The sequence below is a fragment of the Calidris pugnax genome, unplaced genomic scaffold, assembly GCF_001431845.1.
Source record: "Calidris pugnax isolate Ruff unplaced genomic scaffold, ASM143184v1 scaffold157, whole genome shotgun sequence".
Taxonomy (NCBI): domain Eukaryota; kingdom Metazoa; phylum Chordata; class Aves; order Charadriiformes; family Scolopacidae; genus Calidris; species Calidris pugnax.
The window spans coordinates 3,265,224-3,282,797 of NW_015090992.1; the positions used below are offsets into that span (position 1 = coordinate 3,265,224).

The 17,574-nt window shown below is 38.3% G+C and overlaps 1 long non-coding RNA gene across 1 annotated transcript in view; it reads left to right on the top strand.

Annotated features, from left to right (window-relative positions):
- The window catches only part of LOC106895386, a 174,162-nt gene extending 159,611 nt beyond the window's left edge, over positions 1–14,551 (top strand). The window contains exons 3-4 of the long non-coding RNA XR_001413412.1: positions 7,156–7,198; positions 14,478–14,551. This is a non-coding gene — a long non-coding RNA (uncharacterized LOC106895386). The remainder of the gene's footprint in view (positions 1–7,155; positions 7,199–14,477) is intronic.
- Positions 14,552–17,574: the final 3,023 nt, after the last annotated feature.

The window sequence follows — 17,574 nt, forward strand, 5'->3', positions numbered from 1 at the left end:
CAAAAGACAGGTTGACATAGTGCTTAGTGACATGATTTAGTTATGGTTTTTTATCAGAGTTATGTTTATAGTTGGACAAGAAGATCTTAAAGGTCCCTTCACACCTAGACAATTCAATGATTCTATGACACATGTATGCAATTCGAGCTAAGAAAAATTTCAGTTTGTACTCAATACAGACTTCAGCTCCTCTTCAAAAAAAAAAAAAAAAGAATATTCAGACACCTTTAGTTTTCATTCTCAAGTAGAATGAAGAACAAACTATGGAATGTCAAAACTTATTCCTCAAAGGAGTCATTATTCCCTTATAGTCTTTGCTAATGACTTTGCTAATAATAGCTGTTTGAACCCTGCCTAAAGGACCACAGGTAGGATGCCAATAATCCTTTCATCCATTAGTTGAATTCAAAACTTAGGTCTTTTTTGACTGTTTTAGTGACTAACTGAGAGTGGCAGAGTTATTGTTCGTATAATTGCTGTGTGTGCACTTTGGAAGGGAAGATTGGAACATGAGCCCCGCTGCACGCTGATACACACTGCTGAAACACACTGCTGAAACAGTTGTTCTCATAACTGACTGCTGGAGGGCATTGTCTTTATCCTGCTTTAATAACTCTGAAGCCAAGTACACCTTAATCCATCAAGTTGTTTGTTGTGGGTTTTTTACATAGCATAAGGAGATTTGTAGTTATTATGAAGTCCTATGACAGGTAGCTTTAGTAGTTGTTACAAAGACAAAATACGTGTTGGTGCCTGTTAATCTCAGGTGTAACCAAGCAGGATGTGTTTCTGACAGTATTTGTAGAGCCACAATTGCAAAGATATCCTAGAAACAATTGCTCTTGGGAGCTTTACTGATAACAAACTTGACTGTCAAATTGTGTAAATCAGTAAGTAACAGGAACATCTCCATTTGGGAGCATTGGGATGGCTATGGCAGTCTTTTTGCTTGAAGCTTAAACAGCAGATTTTACTTCTCCTCCCAGTCACACTGGCCAGCAGGTAATCCAAATGGAGTGAATTCTGGAGTGATATTGCAGGAGATGAGAAAGGTACAGAGGGTTCCTTTTGGACAGTTTAAACTGTCCTACTGTGAGGTGCTAGCAGAAGGTGTAAATTAAAGGTCAGTAGGGAATTGTTATAACTTGCCACTTCAAATAACCTTTTGTTAATTGCATTTTTGGCCACACACTTATTTTCTGGTTCCTCATCTTTACTTGCCCCAGCTGAGGATGTGTAGATAGGTGTAGCTTATGGAAATGTATTTGTTCCCCTGCTCAAAATTCCTGATCTAATGAGGTAGTTTCATTTAGACTTAAATTACTCTGCTAAAAACATTCTCAAAACTAGGTTAGTCAAGGAGTAGTATGAAAAAGCCTTTATAGTAGATGTTTTTCGTGATGGTCTTGTGTTGTCTCCAACACTCTTCGAGGAAAAGGTTCTAGGAATTGGCCTGGGTTTTGTTTTATTTTATTTTATTTAAAAGCCAAAATATGAGAAGAAAATAGATACCATCAGAAACAGTTCCCGCTACACAGCATCATGCAAGTCTGATCCTAGCAATGAGATCTTGGCTGTGACACTGACAGCAGAAATGTAGAAGAGCATTTTCTATCTAGGGTGGCTCCTTCACACACATACAACCCTTCCTTCTCATACTTTGCTGCAAGCTCCTGGGGACTTTTTATGAAGAGCTTAAGTGAGAAGCTTGTAGTCTATAAGGAGCATCTTCATGGTGTGCACATGGCCTTTAACCTCCCGGAAAATATTGCTATCAAGTTGCTGAAAAGGACCACTTCATCCGCACTGGTGAGCAGGGGAGGTGGCTGACTTTGCTAAAACAGTCACACTAGCACTGTGCAGAATCTGGGCAACACAAGAGAAATCAGCGTGTGCCCCTTTTTGGTACTCTATTCTTCTATGGCTCTGACTGGGACTAAGTTTCACTTTCAGAAAAATTGCATAAAATTTCAGTCTCTGGCCTCTCAAAAATTTCCCTTTCTGTGATTGTTCTCAGTGGCATCCCACATGCTGATAAAGGAGTGAATTTCAAAATGCATACTATCGTTCTCATGGGCTCCACTTTCCTTCATTGTCTGCTAATGTTATTGATGCTTTTTCAATGTTACATAAGGTTCACTGCTCTCATTTTCCATTACCCTGATACAAATACAAAGTTGCCTGCATTAAGGAGAGTCTTGGCTTTTTTGTATTAATGCTATAATTAACTCAATAGAAATCCATCTATTGAATACTATGGACTAAGCGTAGTCATTTTTCTTGGCAAAAGATTCAATTTTTAGGTGGAGTGGAGGCAGACGAACATAGCATTTTTCTTGTTCTATTTCGTAGTGCCATGTAAGTGGCATTGTTCTCAACCTCATGTCAGGAAATGTGCAGATAACAAATGACAGTATCACTTCAAAGATGTTTAAAATATGAGGAGCAGCTGTCAGTGAAGAATGAGACTAAACCACTAAGAATGAAGAAGTGATGGAAGCTGCAGTAAGGGTAGAGAAAAATTAGGAACTAATGCTATTTAAAGCAGGACAGTATGAGAAGGGATGTGATGTGACCATGATGGGGATCTGCTGGTTACGTACCTTCCTATAGAACATTCTGCCAGCAATGCATTCCTTCTGCAGTTGTGATTAAGCTGATTCCTGATAAAAGGTCCTGGCAATGCATGTTTTAACTTCCTGCAAAAATTTCCCATGGATGTGGATGAGTTGTTTTGGGCTGAAATATTTTCCTCTTCATATAGCTGCAAGACTCTATCTGCCTTTGCATGCTAAAAGTGAATCCCCACTGTTATTCCATGAAATAAACACCCAATATTCTGTTTTTTCTTGCTTTTGTAATCAACATGCAAAACATGATTATATATAAAATGAGGATAGAAATTAATTCATCTGTAATTATGTGATCTCATTTGGCATCTAACTATATGATAGGAAATCAGCGATTAAATTTCTTTTCAAAGTTTTTGTTCATCAGTCACAAAACAAGCTCAGTAATTACCCCTTAGTTATTGAGAGAACTGTGTCTTCATTATTACATTCCTAATTGTTTTCAGTTAAAGAAATTTATTTTTATAGATCACTCAGCTGACTCTCTTTGGGTGATTCTCCACTGTTTTCAGTGTAGAAAGGAGGGCCTATATGTTATGGTAAAAGAAATTCTGATTATTCTGCTGGATAATAAAATAGGATATATTCTACATACATACCTCGGCACACATTGTTTTTTGTTCTTCTATGATGCATTCCAATCCAAAATGTTTTACAAATATTCACAGAACATCCCAGCAGAGACCTAGAGTTTGCCTGAAACTGCCAAGAGCTGCATCATCAAAGAAAAAGTAGTTTTATGTTGTATCAGTGAGTGAGATAAACCCATCCTCTGTGTGGAAATCTTACGTTTATCATCCAGTCAATTTTGCAGACAGAATCTGTATGTTTTTAATGGCTAACTTCCAAGTCCCTTGTTGGGGAATTCTCATTCTATCCCTTGAGGTGAATTAAACACGTTTGTGCTTAAATATAAAAGCTTTAATGCACAATGCGTTAGACAGAGTCCTACTGCCATAAGCAGTTCTGCAAGGGTGCCGCACGAGCCAATTCCTTACGTGCACTTGCACTGGCACTGACCCTGTGACCATTGGCACGGGGCACCTGGGCCTGGCCAGGGCCTGTCCCCCAGCTCGGTTCTGCTGTCCAATGGGGGGCCCAGTTCACTTGCCTCCCACAACCAACCAATTGCCACAACAACATGGCACTTCTTTTCTCATCACTGAGGAAACTTCACTGCCCTATGGAGAGTCCTTCTGCCGCTGGCATTCCTGCATCCAGCCAGTCCAGCCGCTTCTGCAGCTTGCCCTCTTTGCCAGGTCATCCCTTGGTCACAAAATACTAATGCTGAGCAGCCACAATCTGAATTTACCCTTTACTCTAGCGGGTGTATGTACACACAACTCGTGTAACTTCACCATATTTGCTGGATTATCTGAACGTCAGAAAAATGGCAATTTTATGGCAAAAGGAAAAAAAGCTGCTCTTTCAGCAGATATGAAGTCTTTAAAGCATGGGGACACTAGAACTGTAACCTGTACTTGACAGAACTTTCCACCAAGGGCCAAATGACAGCCTTTGTTTATTTTATATTTTTTTTCCCCAAATATCTGAGTTATTTGAAGACATTGAATCATTTCAAAACCCATGACTCGAAGCCAGGTTTTCTTCTACTCTCTTCCTTTCAGACATATGAGGTCTGGAAAATTTTTAACCAACTGAACAGTAAAACTTCAGATGTTTTATGAGTCAGCAAAGATGATTTTTTACCTCTCTTTCTGCCACCGACATTAATCTATCTCGTTATGCCATAATTGGCATAATTTTGTTTCAAGGAGGTATTTGGTCATTATTAGCAGATGGAGGAAAATCCAGGGATGCAGACTTCCTTGGGGTAAATTAATTCCTTGATAATTAATTTCTTGATTCATGTATCTGTCTATTGGTTTTGCAAATCAGGATTTATATGTTTTCATCTGAATAGAATGTGCCACAGAGTGAATTAATTCTTGAAATGAAATAAATTGATTAGGTTCATGAAGTGTTTTATCCTATTGTGAGATTGTTCTAGGTGTATAGAAGTTGGGTTTCTTTAATCAAATAAATATTTCAGAATATCTGCAAATTTTAATAGGTGACGTGCCTTAGTGAAATGTAGTGTAGTCATCACTGAAGGTTGTCTGCTACTTTCACATCAGTGATTATTGGAGCTGAGAGCCATGACTTCAATGTGGCTGTGTCAAAGAAAAATCCATTATTACTATAAACAAAGTAGTGGGAGTTTAAGGACTAGGAGTTGTGAGGTCCCTGGTAACCTTGACTAATCCGTTGACTTCAGCTAAATACAAACACAACTAGTATTATTTTTAGCATTAGGTGCTACATCAGCTGAAGTCTAAGCCACTATTACGGTGTTAGTTCTGAATACTTGGAAAGCATTTTGTACATAATATCCTGAGCTAAGAGTTGTGGGGTTTTTTGAAAAAACATCAGCAAAAGAGTTGATAAAGATCTGTTTGGGAATATAGGCTTAAAATAAGGACTCTGTAACGTACAGCAGTACTGGAAGAAGTTTGATGACACACTGAGTTCACTGTTTATGAGGTTGTAGTTAGAGACACATTTCTCTCTGTCGTCACAACTCTTAGGATGTTTTCCCAAATCATTCCACTTAGAAGATCTACTTCTCTGACATTAATACATTTGTTTCAGATATGCTTTCAACCTGATTAATGCAAATCAACAAATTTTAGGTTTTTGGGGTTTTTTTGCTAAATATCACCTCTAAAGTTTTGAAAGACTTTTCTGCAAAAATACTTGTCTAAATTTAATTTCTTATGTGCAGGATAATGCCACTGAAAATGTTTGTCAAAAGTTGCTGTGTTTTTACAATGACATAAAAGTACATGCAAGAATATACTTAAGGAGAAAAATGTAATTTCACTATATGAGAAAACCAGAGCTTATCTCTAATAAACATTTTATGGAAACAAAAATATATGATTTATTGTTGAGTTAGCTACCGAGGAAACGTGTTCTCTTTGAGATCAATTTTATGAGTATCAGGGGCTAATATACTGAAGATTTCGGATTTGGGAATGACAACAGATAGGATCTAGAATTTTACAGAATTTTAATCTTGAATCACACATGGTACAAATATGCAAACCTCCTATATCTAGCCAGTTTGGTATGCATGCTTCTCAGATTGCCTTTTGTGCTGTCATAAGGTACTTCTAAGTCAAGTTATTGAAGGTGGGGAAATACACTTTTCTTTGTGCTAGCCAGTAAAGCAATAGCTATTGATACAAGGTTGCTTTGATTCTTACACCACTGTGGTGGTTCCTGCAGAGATTATTTAATGACATGAACCTAAAGGTAATATATTGGAGGATCCCTGTAAGCAGTGCATTTTGCTATAAAGCAATTAAACCTGTAAAATTAAGATGAATAAGATGGTCTTACTATTCGTATTTTAATAAGGCAAGCTCTGTAGTACAATAGCAGTACAGTACTTGGACTATAGCATTCTCATATTTCAAGGGTCACAAGTAATTTCATACTTCCAGAAAACTGGATGTAGCAAGTCCAAAGTATTATGAATTAAGACATTTCCAAAGGGGTGGGGAATAAATGAATATTTTCAGGCAGTATTTAAAAATATATATATTAATGTTATAGACATATATATAGGTCTTATTATATATATGTAGTCATATATTTATAAATTTATATGTAAAGGTGAACAAGAGATAGCAAGAATAGGCTACCAAAGGAGTAAGCAGCTTCTTAATCAGTCAGAAAACTGTCTGTTTGTCAAGAGGGCTTTGATGTCTTGAACTTAAGGTGCAAGATCCTCAAACACTACAAATTGCTATCACTTTTCTGAAATCATTCTAAGGATCTACTCCAGAGATTCTTCCACAACAGAGTATGAGCAAGTATGACGTCATTCACACAATACATGCAAATAACAGAAGTTAGAAAGGGGAAAGAAATTACAAAGTGTTCCTGTCCAAAATAAACTGCTCCCAATGCTCTGTCTATAGTGCTTTGTCCAATGTGCTGACACCAGTATTGGTGAACAAGAAGAAGTCCACTCGTTATATTCCTCTTCATTCCAAAAAAGCTGAGTAAGAGATTGGTGCTAGGTATGTTATTTTCTGTTATCTGTAAGATTGGTATTTATTTTTGAACAGTTTGCTGGTTAACTGCTGCTACATTAAGCAGTGCTGCAGAGGGAGTACAAAATATTGCTGATTCCCTCTTCATAAAATAGTTGCTTTATAAAGGTTTCTTGCTGAGCTTTGTAACCCAAAATGAGCTGAAATCCAGGTTGGGATGCTGGAGTGGGGTGGACTGCATATTACAGTGGACCTTCTCCTTGGAAACTCAAAAGGGGAACTGAGGGACTGAACAAATTACACTCATCTCTTGAAGGTAGATTTAAATCAGAAAGAACCATTCTGCTTGGTACTAAGGAAGCTTGAAAACTATGATAAGTAAACGATTTCAGAAACCAGGAATTTTTATCCTAAGCTAAATTACTTGCAAAAGTTTTAACAGGTGAATTTTATTTTCAAAGGTACAGTGATCATCTCCAGGACTGGGACCCACTAAGTCTTAAGGTATGTTGTTTATACTGCCCATAGTAAAACAACTTGATCTGAATATGTCTTATATTACTGATTGCAGTTATATTACACAAAACTAAAAAAAAAAAAAAAAAAAAAAAAAAAAAAAAAAAAAAAAAAAAAGAAAAAGGGTTTCAAGTATTTCCAAATTAGACCTCTTACTCAGAGGGAGTATATCCCAGCAGCTCTTCTTTCCTAGAGGCACGACCGGAATGACCTCTAAAAAAAAAAAAAAAAAAAAAAAAAAAAAAAAAAAAAAAAAAAAAAGGGATTTTATTCTTAGGTTTACAAATGTTAGGACTTTTTTTTCTACATGGAAGAGCTGGGAAGTATATTGTGTTTGTTTTGTCTATCATGGCAAGTTGATCACAGGTCATATATCTCACTATTCTTAAATGGATAGAACAGATTTAACTGATTCATTGAGTGATAAGTTTTGTTCTGTGACTTCCACTATTAAGTCATGTAATCTGAAGAAGTAAAACATAGTGCAATCACTGCATGATTTTATTAAGTCTTTATTGAACCTTAGTTTTGACCGTGTATCAAAGCTCAAGTTCTTACAACTCATTATTTTCGAACTTAATCTTTCCATTTTATATAAAATGAGGCTCTAGATCCAAGACTTTGGAAAGGAAAAGAAAAAAAAAAAAAGAAAAGAGAAGAAAGAGAAGGAACGGAATTTTAGACACTGAGGAATTAGCAAATAAAAATTCAGGGTTTTTTTGAAATAAAAAATTTCCTCTCCATTTTTAGTGCTTGATTTTATAGTTGCTGGTGCTCTGCATTCTTGTTTGTGGCTTCTTTTGCACTGTGAGTGAGAGGCTACAGAGGTTAGAAGGCATGCATTCATGCAGCTGGAGAACTAATCAGTAACTTTTTCGGTATTTGTTATATTTCCCTGTTATCCTGCAGGTATGCCTGCTCACATGCTTCCACTCATCAAGGCCTGAAAAGGCTTTTGAGGAGTCCACACCCTCCCCAGCCCATGATAGATTTATTGGCAAAGGTCTCCTCTATTCTTTACATGTATGTTACCAGGTGTCTTCTGGTAGACTCATTATCATCAGAAATAATAAATGTCCGTGTTTAGAACTTTTGTTCATGCAGTGGCTCCAGTGCGACTGGGATGTGCCACAGCTGTGACATGAAGCAAAAGAGTTGCACACATATGGGTAATAAGTGTCGTTCATGACCCACCAGATTTGCTGCTAGTACTCAGAGCAATTGATGGCTGCTCTCACACACCCCACATCAGTGATTGTAAAAATGTCTAATTACATTCCACTGACAGGCAGTGAACCAATCAGCAGTAAGAACAGCCAAGTCAGCCAGCCATAACACTTTTCATGCAACAATGCTAGTTGGAAAAGAAAAATTCCTGTCCCCCCTCTACCTAATTAATTCCAGCTAGTTGGCATGCTACTCTTAACTTCAGATTAACTTCTGATAACTGTTAAATGTGTGATTTCAATGGTTTCAGGACAGTTCTTATGTTGGTGACTCTTCTTGTAATTTTGGATTTGATGAACATGTTTAGTTGGCAGGAGGACAGAACAGAAGGAACAGCCATGTTACTCTCAGGGCTACCTATTTTGCCACAAAACAGTTAGCTGCTATCAGTCTTCCAAACCAGTAACAAGGACTCCAAAAGCAAATGATGCTGCTAAAGCAATTGATACTTGTAGCTTATTGCTTTTGCATTTGGTGTTAGGAACTGATCTAAGAGACACATATACTATAACCACCCCTGAATACGTATCAGTTCAATGCTCTATTTTGTTTCACCCTTCATCTTAGCTTCAAAATTTCTCTAAACCTATAAGGAGAGATTTACACGGCACCATCACACCACTTTCTTTTCTGAAAGTTCCCACCCTCTGTTCTAGCACCTTCTCACTTTCTTCTTGTTTTGTTGCTACCTCTGGAATCACCTCTGTCAAAAACCCACTGAAAGGACTGAAAATGTACCAACATTTAAAACAAATCATCAGAACTGATACTACATTCATTGCATTTGTATTCTTTTCCCTCCGCTAGCTCTTTCCCCATCCTTTGCCTGTACTCTTGATCTAAATGGTAAAACCTTGGGTCAGTGTATATGGTGTGGTACAGCTAGAAAATCCTCTTCTGCTGTTCTCTTTTTCCATTAACATTTCTGAAAAAAATATAAATAACAGAGGGGGGTGATGAGTATCTCCCCACAGATTATACAGAACGAAAAAGCAGTTCCACATATACCTCATTTCTTTCTTCTTTGAGACCTAGGCATAGTGATGACATTGCAAAACAAGACTGTCAAAATGTTAATACTGCAATTAGCAGCGTAATTTTCAAACCTGAGCAGGATTTCAGGCTATCACAGAGTCTAAACTCCCAAGGAGCAGAGACAGGGCAGACTGCTGTCACCAGTAATATCATGAAGTCTCTTAATATGTGGAAATTGGGTTCTGATTTAGTCTTACATATCTGAACAAAGAGAATGAAAATCAAAGCTTTCATTTATGGATTTTGTTTTCACAATGTTGGAAATGCAACAGAAGTTGTAGGCTTGTTGTGAATGCTTTGTTTTGCTTTACTAGTTTCCATTAAGTAGCACACTGTTAGGTATTTGTTCTGTGGGACTGTGCTTTTAAAAGTATTCTTGAGATTTTAGCTTTACTGTCTCTCCAGTGTTATTACCTCAGTTCACTTTCAAAAATTGAACTGTAGGAATGGTAAAGAGGAACAAGTAGAGAATGAAATTGATGTTAAATATTAAACCTGTCTACTTAAATAGGGTTTGGGGGGTTAGGTATAGTGGCATGTTCTTGTGAAGATTCTTTATTTGAATGCCAGTTTTGCTGAATATCTGTGACTTCAAAAGTCACAGCTAATATTATTGCACTAAAAATCCTGTGTTAGCAGAGTAGAGACAAAACAAGCTTTCTTCTACTGCTGTAAAACAATATGCTATTATAAAACAGATTACACTGATATGTCTCAAGGTACTGTTAAGTAAGCAAAAGCTGTTGCTGATTTTTTTTTCATTTTGTCAACATTTTATAGGATTTCACAGAATCACAGAATGTTTGAGGATGGCAGGTATCTCTGGAGATAGTCTAGTTCAATGCCTGTCTTCAAAGCAGGATGAGCTAAAGTAGGTTACATAGGACCATGTACAGTCAGGTTTTGAATATCACAGAATCGTAGAATTGTCTAGGTTGGGAGAGATCTTTTGGATCTCTTTTGGATCATTGTGTCCAACCATTGACCTAACACTGACAAAACCCATTGCTAAACTGTATTGCTAATCGTGAGCACTACATCTGCCAGTTTTTTAAATGCCTCCAGGGATGACAATGCCACCACTTCCCTGGAAAGCCCATTCCAATGCTTAATAACCCTTTCAGTGTAAAAACTCTTCCAAATATCCAATCTGAACCTTCCCTGGTGCAACTTGAGGCCATTTCCTTTTGTCCTATCGCTCGTTACTTGGGAGAAGAGACTAACACATGCCTTGCTACAACCTCTTTTCAGGTAGTTGGAGAGAGCAATAAAGTCTCCCCTCAGCCTCTTTTTCTCTGGGCTGGACAACCCCAGCTCCCTCAGCCTCTCCTCATAAGACTTACTCTCCAGACTTCTCACCAGCTTTGTTGCATTTCTCTGGACTCATTCCAGCACCTTGAGGTCTTTTTTGTGGTAAGGGGCTCAAAACTGGACACAGTACTTGAGGTGGGGCCTCACCAGTGCCAAGTACATAGGGCGAATCACCTCCTGAGTCCTACTTACCATGCTGTTCCTGAAACAGGCCAGGATGCTGGTGGCCTTCTTGGCCACCTGGGCACACCACAGGCCCATGTCCAGCTGACAGTCGATCAAACCCCCTGGTCTCCTTTTCTGCCAGACAACTCTCTAGTCACTTTTCCCCAAGCTTGAAGCATTTCCTGGGGTTGTTGTGACCCCAAAGATGGAGACTCTACAGTCTCCTGAGCAACCTGCTCCAGTGTTCAACCAACCTCACAGTAAAAATTGTTTTCTATTATTCAAATAGAATTTAATGTATTTCAGTTTGTGGTTGTTGCCTTTTGCCTTACCACTGGGCACCACTGGAAAGAGTTTAACTCTACCTTCAGTCCTTCCTGATATGTATTTATACACATTGATAAGATCTCCCTCAGTCTTTTTTTCTCCTCTGTCAGCCGCTCCTCATATAAGAGACACTCCAGTCCATCAACTTTTTGGCCCTGTTCCTCTGGTACGTCCATGTCTCTCCTGTACTGGAGAGGGCATAGTTGGGCCCAGCACTCCAGATATGTCTCACCAGATCTGAGCACAGGCAAAGGATCAGCTCCCTCAATCTGCAGGCAACACCCCTTCTAATGCAACTCCCCTTCTTTGCTGCATGGACACTGTGGTGGTTTATGGTCAGCTTGTCTCCCAGGAACTCCAGGTTCTTCTCTGCAGAGCTGCTTTCCAGCCAGTCAGGCCCACACCATATACTGGCTCTGGGAATGTGTGTCATTCCTCTCCAGTTGCAGGGGTTTGCATTTCCCTTTGTTGAACTTCATGAGGCCCATGTTGACCCATTACTCCAGCCTGTTGAGAACGCTCTAAATGGCAGCATATTCATTTGATGTATTAACCACTCCTTCCTCTTTTGTATCATCAAATTACTGAGGGTGCACTCTTTCCGTTGTCTAGGTTTTCATAAATTATTTAAACAATGTTGATCCAAGTACCCATCCCTGAGGTGAACCAATACTGAATGGCCTCCTCCTGCACTTTGGGCCACTGATCACAACCCTTTGAGGACAGCACTTAAGAGAATTTTCAGTTCATCTCAGTATGTGCTTATCTAACCTGTTCTTCATCAGTTTGTATGTGAGAATACTATGGAAAACATACTAAAGTTAATTAAAACCTTACCAAAGTTGAGATAAACAACATCCAGTGCTCTCCTTTATCCACCAAGCTCATCATCTCATCATGGAATGCTATCAAGTTGTCAAGCACAGTTTTCCCTTCATAAATGTTTTTTCCCCAAAACTTTTACAGCACCTAGCACTTCGATTTTGATTTAAGTTTTTAACCTCTGATTTAAGAGCATAAGAGCTACTGTAACATGATAATGCTGAGCTCTTTGAGTCTCTTGGCATGTAATGTCCATAATTTGGACAGAAGTAGAAAAAAGATTGCAAATATTCTAATTCTTTTTCTCATGCTCTCTGCTGTCTTGTTAATAAATTCACAAAGCTTATATGATTAAAATCTTGAGAACCTAGTGTACTCTGTGTGCTCTAACTAAAAGTGGTAGAAAACTTGAAGCTTTCTTTGAAGAGCCATAAAATTCTTAAGGTGGCTTTGAAAGTTAGTTGCTGTCAGTGGAGGATGAGCCCACAGCACAATGGTGGGATTTGCTGCTGGGGCAGGATGTGGTTCCGTGTTGGTTGAACCTGGCCACCACCTCTGCAACTCCAATTGCTATATTCAGATTTCTCGGTACAGTAAATGACTTACTGAGCCAGAAACTTCTCAGTTGGCCTATGTATTTTTGTACAGCATTGCAGTGGGTCACTGACTGTGATGTGCTTGAGTTACTGAAGTGAACAAATGAAGTGTTAGTGCTCTTTGTGAGCATCTAGTCCATGTAAGGTCCTGCACATGGGTTGGGCCAATACCAAGCACAAATACAGGATAGGCAGAGAATGTATTGAGAGCAGACTTGCTCTCCTGAGGAAAGGTTCTTGGGGATGTTGGTTACTGACAAGCTCAACGTGAGCCAGCATGTTTGCAGCACAGAAAGCCAACTATATCCTGGGCTGCAATTGGATACAATACTCCAGGTCGAGTCTCAGCAGAGTAAGGGGACCTGCTGGCCATGCTTCTTTTGATGTAGCCCAGGATACAGTTGGCTTTCTGTGCTGCAAACATAAGTTCCTGGCTTATGTTGAGCTTGTCAGCAACCAAAACCCCAAGTTCCCCTGCGCAGTGCTGCTCTAAATCTCAGCCTATGTTTGTGCTTGGTATGGCCTCAACCCATGTGCAGGAACTTGAACTTGGCCCTGTTGAACTTCATGAGGTTTACATACGCCTATCTCTCAAGTCTGTCCAGGTCCCTCTGGATGGCATCCCTTCTCTCCAGTACACTGACTGCACTCCACAGCTTGGTGTCATCAGCAAACTTGCTGAGGGTGCACTCAATCCCATTGTCCATGTCACCCACAATGTTGTTAAACGGCACTGGTCTCCCAGTACCAACCACTGATGAATTCCACTTGGCACTGCTTGCCCCTTGGGCATTGAGCCATTGACTGCAAGGACAACCATGCAGCCAACTCTTTATCCACTGAGTGGTCCACCTATCAAACCTGTATCTCTCCAATTTAGAAACAAGGGAATCATGCAGGACAGTGTCAAATGTTTTACACAACTTCAGGTAGATGGTATCAGTTTCTCTTCCTTTATCCACCACACCAATGCTGTAGCACTACTGAAGAAGGCCACCAAATTTGTCAGGCATGATTTGCCCTTAGTGAAGGGCTGTCAATAATCGCCTCCTTATTTTCCTTGTGCCTTAGCAGATTTTCCAGGGGTATCTGCTTCATGATCTTGCCAGTCACAGAGGTGAGGCTGACCAGCCTGCAGTTCCCTTCTTGAAAATGGGGATTAAATTTCCACTTCTCTGGTTGGCAAGAACTTCACTGGACTGGTACGACTTCTCAGATATGATGGATAGTGGCTTGGCAACTCCATCCACCAGTTCACTTGGGAATACTTTGCTTGTATACATGCCTTTCTTAGTAAAAAGAAGAGCACATGATTGGTGTGGGTTTGCGCTACATCCATTTACAGGTTATATTTTCTGTTAAAGATACTGTAAGAGATGTTACTCAGCAAAGTTCTCATGGAACAAGTGACCATAATTTTACTGAATCCCTTCCATGACCTTTCTCAGGAAAGATTCTCTTTGGTTCAGAATATGATTTTTATTTTGAGATTCATATGGAAAAAAAGGTTTACTGGTTTACGTATGCTGCATTTTTTAAAAAGATAAATAATGTTTTTTAATCCTCACAGTTTTAGTGGGTCAACAAGTAAAACAGGGCTGCATATACTCAGCAAAAACAGGTTCTCTGGAACATGAGCTTCACAGTCTCTGGTCTTGAAGTTTACTGGGTGTTATTTATGGCTGTGTACTCACTCCTTATAATGTATTCATCAATTGCTGATTTTTCCACATCCTAGGTGGAGTATATTTCAATACAAATGTAGAAATATCTTTGTTTTCCAGGTTTGTTTCTGAGTGTGGTGCCATGAGAGATGCTGTGGTCCATGACAGGTTGGGATTACCATGATCAAGTGCTCTATTTTGACTTCACCAAGTGGCAAAAACATTTCTACGCTAAAGAGGAAGTATTGGACTTTTAAAAGCATTAAACCGGTACGTCTTCTGAAATCAATTTATTTACAGTTTCCAGGCTTATTTCAACTGCATGTGTTTATAGAATCATGTATTACTGATACTTTCTAACAGTTTCCTCTTAATCATCATCTCAGAGTAGTAGTTGTTCCCTGAAACAAAAATTCTCTACTACATAATATGGCAAAGATCATGTTATTATAAAATTTTAGTCATGTATCTCCAAACAGAAGGGAAACACAAAAAACATTGTACTAAATTGTGTTAAAGCAGATGCTTGTTTCAGTGTATTAGTCTAGATCAGTTGCACAGTCCTACCTAACTGCCAAAAAAAATCTGTATTCCAGAAGCACAAATGCAAATGACCATTGCAATTTCAGTTCTAAACAGCACTTTATTTTGTGCAGTAAGTTGTTTTCCTTACCAAAAACATGTTTTTGGCAAAAGGAGACTGGCTTATTTCCGTTATATTGTGTTAATAAGAATCTTTAGTACACCCAGTAGCATTGTACCAGTATGAAAGCAATAGAAAAAATGTAAATAATCAGGCTAGCACATAAATTTGGTGACCACTATGTAAGTTATTATATTAAAAGACTGTTACCTGCATGAAGTTTAGGCCTGAGTTTATGTTTATTTCATAGTTATTTTAGCATAATATTTTGTTTTATTATTAGATCTTGAAAATTCCCTTTCATCTTCAACTAACACTCCTGTTTTGGTGTCTAAACAACTACCTCATTCCTCAGAGCAATCCATAGAAACCAATCAGTCTAACATAACGCAATGTGGTATGGACAGTTTCAACCAAAAATGGATCTATCTTGCCTGATTTTGATGGATGTTTCACAAGAGAGGGAGGAGAGGGTAAAGAGTTTTGGTTTGTTTCTTTTTTTTCCTGTATGTTGCTGTAGCTGTTCTCTTTTCAAGCCAAAATCCTAGAAACTCTGCAGCAATATGGCACTCTTGAATTGAGACAATTTGTGAGTATGTAAGCCTCATGCTTATGGCTGGTTAAGGTTGATCATATTCATATATTCATTTCTGGCTTGGTAATACAAGGTGTCATATTTTATTGACCAAGACTATATAAGAAACTGTCTCAGGCTATGTCTAGTACAGCAGTAGATGTGGGTGCACAAATTCCAAGATTATGCCAGCTGAACCATACAAATATACAGTTTGGGCCAGGAAACAGTGGTGCAAAGTTCAGGTGACACTGTGCCTTGAAATCTTGGCTGTGCAACTTCCAGATACAATCTCGTTGGTAAAAGTCAGTTTAGACATAAGTGCAGAAAAGCTGTCTTTCCCTTAATTTTCCCAGGTTTTTGGTTTTGGAGTATACTCAGATAGGTGCAGGTCAGGTGTATCTGACAAAGCTGCCCTACTATTGTGCTCCGCCTGTTTCCAAAAAATACTTGCAACAAAATAATTTATTTTTAAAGGGTGGGAAAAGTACATTTTATTTTCTATTTAGTTCTGCAACTGAATTGTGCTATGCATTCAAAACTAGTTATGTAAGGACTAGGTCTGTTTTAAATATTTCACTAGCTCTGCTTTTTAATATTTAAAAACTGAGAAAAGAAAAGAGAGTGAACCAATGTCTGAGATAAGATCACTAACAGTTTCAAAACCACAATGTTGTTACTCAACTTCGAGATACAGAATTGGGGAATTTTAATGCTGATGTATGGTAATAAAAAAAAAATATATTTAAAATGGCATCCTATACTGGATTGTGCTTCTAGCTTCATGTTGCTTTCCTATAGAAACCTACAGCCTGATAAAATATTTTTCTCATACACTTATATTTCTCATGGTAGTTTTATTCTGATGGTGCTCATGTAGAGTTACGATTGTTTATGCTTCTCTAACCTTTATCTTCTTAAGAACCATATTTTTATCCATTTTTAAAAGAAATTGTAGTATTTAATTGAAGGGTCAGCCATTAAAAAGAAGTGAGTCTATGATAACACTGATCATTACACTTCTAAACTTTGGGAGTATGCAGAACATGGAACAGAAGATGCAAAAAAACTATAAAATTCTTATTTTACCTTTCAGAAAGTATAACTTTTTCTTTATGCTGTCCCTCATTTATGGAAAACTTTTGTGGTGTGTACTGTAAAAGCTAAGTGTATTTAAAACATCATTACATTTGCCATCTCAGTAAGGGTTCACATTTCACTGTTGACATCAAAGGATAAACCACGTTTTCAACTGTGTAGCTCTCCATGCTGCTCTTTTGGCTGAATAAATGGACAAACAATAGGGAGCTTTACAAAGACCTTGTGGGATGAATCGTTTCACAAGAGTCTTAACTTGAATTGCTAGCCAATGAAAAATGTTTGCTAATTGAATGGCTGTCATAACTTCCAAAAACCTTTGCCCTCCAAACTCCATCCTTAGGACAATGGGGTTTTTGTTTGTTTGTTTTTGTGGAGTTTTTTTGTTGGCTTGTTGGGGGGTTTTTTTGGCTGTGATCTTGAAAGAAACTGCAAAAAACAGTGGCAAAATGTTACCTGACAAATCAAGATCTTCTTATTTCCCCCTCAACTTTTGCATAGTGGTACTATGCATTTGGTATCCTACAAAAGCTCAGTGATCTTCTAGAGGCTGGAGGGAGAACAGGGCAACCATAGCCGCCTAACGTACAACTCAGATATTTTTGTAAGACACTGTTTTCAGTGAATGGATGCTTAAATTAACTCTTCAAACAGTAAAAATAAGGAACTGTTTTTTACAGGTCTACTGTTTTGTGGGGACTTTTTGCAGGGAAAAGTTGCTTTCTATAGCTTTACTTTGGTTTAATAGCACTAATTGCCAGTGTATAGAGGTAAAATCTTAGGAAGTTTCTATGCTGTTTTTAGTCTCTTTGTTGTAAAATTATCCCACCAAGCCTAACTCAGAATATCTTATCCTGTTTTCAACAAACATTGTATACCTTTTAAATTTCCTGCATAACAGA